The 4891-nt window shown below is 43.2% G+C and overlaps 1 non-coding gene across 1 annotated transcript; it reads left to right on the top strand.

The window, feature by feature from the left end:
* Positions 1-4350: 4350 nt before the first annotated feature.
* trnaw-cca (transfer RNA tryptophan (anticodon CCA)) lies at positions 4351-4422 on the top strand. Its single transcript has one exon. It is a non-coding gene; the product is annotated as a tRNA-Trp (tRNA).
* The last annotated feature ends 469 nt before the right edge of the window (positions 4423-4891 follow it).

Genomic DNA, 4891 nt, shown 5'->3' on the forward strand with positions numbered 1-4891 from the left:
ATCTGGTTTCGGACATGAACAGGAAGGGTTTAGAAAGATAATGGGCCAAATACTAACAAATGGGACCAAATTAATTTAGGATGTCTTGTCAGCATCGATGAGTTAGACCAAAGGTTCTGTTTCCGTGCTGTATATCTCTATGTCGACCGGTCCTGATGTAAGTTTTAAAATGGGTCCAAGTAACTTTGAATAGTTCAGTCTTGTTGAACTCACCTCTTGAAAGGTTTCAAATGAATCCCTCCAAGTTTACTGTTTAAAAATGCCGAGTTGGACAAAATATCCCATTAAGTTCGACACAAACCCACAGCTGAAGACATCAGAAGTCACACAACACCAGCTTACAGACCAACAGGTTTATTTGAAATCACAAGCTTTAGGAGCATTGCTCCTTCTTCAATGCTGCTGCTTCATCACTTCACCGACAAAGGAGCAGTGCTCTGAAATCTCGTGAGTTCAAATAAACCTGTTGGACTCTAACCTGGTGCCGTGTGACTTCTGCCCTTGTCCAGCCAAATCCAACACCAGCACTTCCACATCAGAGTTGACTATTGAGATCAGATTTTATTCAGGCTGATTCAGTGAGATGTTCATCTGAAAACTCAAAACTGTTGGAGCGACAAAGAGACACGAATCAGTGCTACAGCATGGAAACAGGCCCATCGGCCCAAACTGGTCCACACCGACCAAAATGTCCATAAACTGTCGCCCCATTTCCTTGCACTTGGCAATTATCCTTCTAAGCCTTACCTCTCCATGTATTTGACCAAATGTATTTTAACTGTTGTTAATGTACCTACCTCAACCACTTCCACTCGCAGCCCAGTCCATACGCAAACCACACTCTGAAAAATTATGTGGGACAAACATTTTACAATCTCTCCCCTCTCACCATACAAATGTGCCCCCACTCATCATACAAATGTGTCCCCAGTCTTGAAATTCCCCCACACTTGGGAAGAGACAACAATCCTTAACCCTATCTATAACACTCACGGTTTTATAAACTTCGCCTCTCATCCTCCTCTGCTCCAGGGGAAAACATCCCAGCCTTAATTCCAATTTGTTAATAATGGCGCAGTGATGAGTCCAGCTGTGTGTGTGTCAAGGATCTCTCATTTCTAAGCCAATGCAGTGCCACTTAAATGTACCTGACCTTAAAACGAATGATACCCCTTTCATGTAAAATATCTATGGTTTCTGTGCAAAGTCAGTTCTCATTGGAAAACAGCCAATAGTGTCTTAAATCCCATAGGCTGCTTCTGACCAGGTTTGTATGCTCTGTTTGGAGATGTAGGAGTAAAACTTCACAATAAAAGATTAATACAGCCTTTATTCATGACTCATTATTAAACACACTTTCTCCATTTACAGCTGTATTTGAGAGGCTTCTCTGAATTAGTCGACATGTTTGTAACAAGTTGTGAAACATGAAAGCGTTCTAAAAAGACTTACAAATATACGACCAGGGTTGGTGGGTTTGAGCTGCTGCAAGAGGCTGAAATAGACTGGGGCTATTTTCCCTGGAGGGTCAGAGGCTGAGGGGTGACCTTACAGACGGTTTTGCGGTCGAAGCGTTCAAGAAAAAAAATATCTCAACCCTTTGGTGCCTTTGCCAATACCTGTTGGCCATTAGTGAAGTCACTTCGCTCAAACGAATCAGACCCTCTGCCTTTTACAACCCCTCTTGGGAAAAAAAATCAAGAACGACATAATCTTCTTAAAGGAGTAACATCATCACAACAGAGAGCACACAAGCTGAACCATTTCTATTAAAAGTTGGTACAGTTAGCGGGCCAAGATAATGACATTTCAATTTAGACAATTAATTTAAATCAGGTCCTTTGACTACCAGAACCTATTAAATCTAAACCTGACAACAGAGGACCAATCCTATTGTTAAAACTCAATATCGCATCAAGGACAGAGCCCCAGATCTAACTCCCCATTGCTAGAGCTAAGAGTCCTCAGCACTAGAGAGAGACATCAGCTCTGACAGTCATCTGTGAATGAGTCAGCATCATTTACAAAAAAAACCAGAAGGGCAGGAATTGGAGGAGACATTCCTGACAAAAGATTCAATAGAAGGATGCATTGAATATCCTGGAAGACATGTAACCTGGCTGTAATCTGAGAGACTAAATTCTATTTCTTGTTATATTAGTGGGTCTTGTATTTATTGGAACAGCAAGAATCCTGTTTTATGACAGAATTGTCAGTAGTTCGAAGGGATTTATTTGGTTTGTTAATAGTTTAGTTCAGTTGTTCTCCATTCAAATTGGATACGTAAATTACTTTTCCTTGATTTTAAAGTGACAGGGATTTATTTTTGTTTTTAAGACGAGAGCAGATGACACCACTTTTCAACACTAATTTTATAGATTATAGGGCAATGCACTCCTCTTTTGGTGTTTTGGTTTGAGATCTCAGAGAGGGGAGGGGATTCAGCATTCGCTTTATAACAGTATTGATGTGCCGTCCTGCTGAATGCAAAGGAGTCATTATTAATCCCAGCCTCTCACTCTGGTTGTGGGTGAATCGCTTTAATTTGAATACTGACTCAGAAACTGCACAGACAACCAACTGTTGAAACAATGATTTACACTTTATTGTAGGTAGCAACCAAAAAATAGAATCCCTCAAGTAAGCAAGTTCAGCCTCTCTCTCCCCCCGAACCACACCCGCCCCCCCCCCCCCCCCACCAGCCCGCCATCTTGGCTATCACCCAAGTGATGGTGGAATATAACATTGTTTCCACCAACAGTGCCCATCTCTGGAACTTTACAAGTGTTTGATGCCGTGTTGTTCTTCCAAGTACTGCTGCTAAATCATTCTGGAGTTGATTTCTGGTGGAGTTCCCTCACTTTCAAATTTGTGGTGTCACGTTTCTTTAGATTCTGACACCACCTCCCCACACTTCTGGAGACCTCAGGTCTGTAGCTTACCTTCTTATCCTTGAGGGGTTTCCACCTGTTTGAAACAGACTGTCCTGCGATTAACCCGTTTATGCCAAGGCCTTCCTTCTACAGGCAGAATTAATTGTCCTTTTGCCACACAGTTATTAAACACCATTATCTCATCTGTCCAAAGAAACAGCTCATTTATTTTGCCTCCTCCTTCCCAGCGATAGTTAATGTATGTTATTTGTTAACTCCCTTGTAGCAGTTTCTCATTGGCCCTTTCGTTTCTTGGTTCAGAAAGATTTATTGCTGCCTCATGAAGTTATCAAAGTTCCGGAGTTTACATTCCTCTCTGCCTCCTCCAGGAATAATGATTGCTCCTGAGATACTCGCAATTCCTGACATTCCATGGTATCCCCAAATACAATCCATATGTCAGGAAATCACTGGTGCTGCCCTGACACTAGACAGTCACTGTTGGAACAGAAGATTATGGGGAGAAAATGCAGAAATCCGAAATGCAAAGAGACTTGGGAGTTCAAGTCTAGGATTTTCTCAAAGTAAACTTACAGGTTGAGTTGCACTTTCCCCTGCAACCGCAGAATGTGTGACACCAGCCCATTTACCTGCTCCCTCCTCGCTATCCAAGGGCCCAAACTTACCTTCCAGGTGAAGCGGCACTTTACCTGCACTACCCACAACCCAGTCGACTGCATTTGCTGCTCACAATGTGGCCTCATCTACATTGGGGAAAACGAAGCATAAACTGGGTGACTGCTGCACAGAACATCTACTTTCTGCCGGCAAAAAAGTCCCTGAGCTTCCAGTTGCCTGCCAATTCCACACCCCACCCTGTTCCCTGGCAAACATCTCTGTCTCAGGTTTGCTGTAGTGTCCCAGCGAAGCTCAGCACCAGCAGAACGAAGAGCACCGAATATTACACTTGGGGACCATACATCCCTCCGGTACCACTACCGAACTCAGTAATTCTAGGGCCTGAACTCCATAGTATCCCCGTCCCTTCCACACACACCAAGCCTTGCTAGCACATAGTCTGTCATTCCACACTACTTAACCACGAACAGTCTCCATTATTCACCCTCACAGTTATTCACCCTCCCACACAGATCGTTATCAACACCTTTTTCTGTCCAACAGTTCTTCCTTCGCTTTGGACTCTGTCCTGATCTCCGCCTTCCTCCCACAATATCTCCTGAATATAAACCGACATGTTCCCAATCACCATCAATTCTGTGGAAGGGTCACCGGCAACTCCTGTTTTTTGTTCCTGATATACAGCATCCGCAGTTCTTTCAGATTTTTATTGAGAGAGAGTTGGAAATTGTTTCGAGAGACAGAAGGAGAAGGGGGAGAAACAGAACAGACATGAACGTAAAATCATTGTAGTGCGATCACTTCCCTTAAGCATGAATAGAGCGCATGGGCCATCTGTGAGCTTGTGGCGCAACGGTAGCGCGTCTGACTCCAGATCAGAAGGTTGCGTGTTCAAATCACGTCAGGCTCACTACAATCAACACCTAACATTTCAAATGAAGAAAGGAGTGCGTCGGTTATATCGAAAGTTCTTTGCAGAAGCTGTCCATCACGTGTGAATCTTTGCTGTCAGTTTGATTTGTGAACACTGTGTCAGGGAGGTGGCGTGCCTATTGTTTGGGTAAGTGCTCAGCTCCCCGCAATGTGAGAAGTCGAACACAAACTGTTCATCACGGGATTTAAACACACAGCCGCTTCGTTCAGTTGGTGACAGCGCAGTGTGAATAACATTATACCGATATTTTTACAACATAATCTAGAGATTGCCATCCAGGTTTTAGTCACATCAAACAGCCACGCAATGCTGTTATGGCCTCAGTAAACTATAATAACGTGAAGATCGCTGGGATGATTTTCTACATCCGACTGCAATATAAACACAGATCATTGTTTCCAGTTTTGGTGGAACAAAAGGCATCATATTGATGGAAAATTACAGT

Source organism: Chiloscyllium punctatum, chromosome 36 (genome assembly GCF_047496795.1).
Source record: "Chiloscyllium punctatum isolate Juve2018m chromosome 36, sChiPun1.3, whole genome shotgun sequence".
Classification (NCBI taxonomy): domain Eukaryota; kingdom Metazoa; phylum Chordata; class Chondrichthyes; order Orectolobiformes; family Hemiscylliidae; genus Chiloscyllium; species Chiloscyllium punctatum.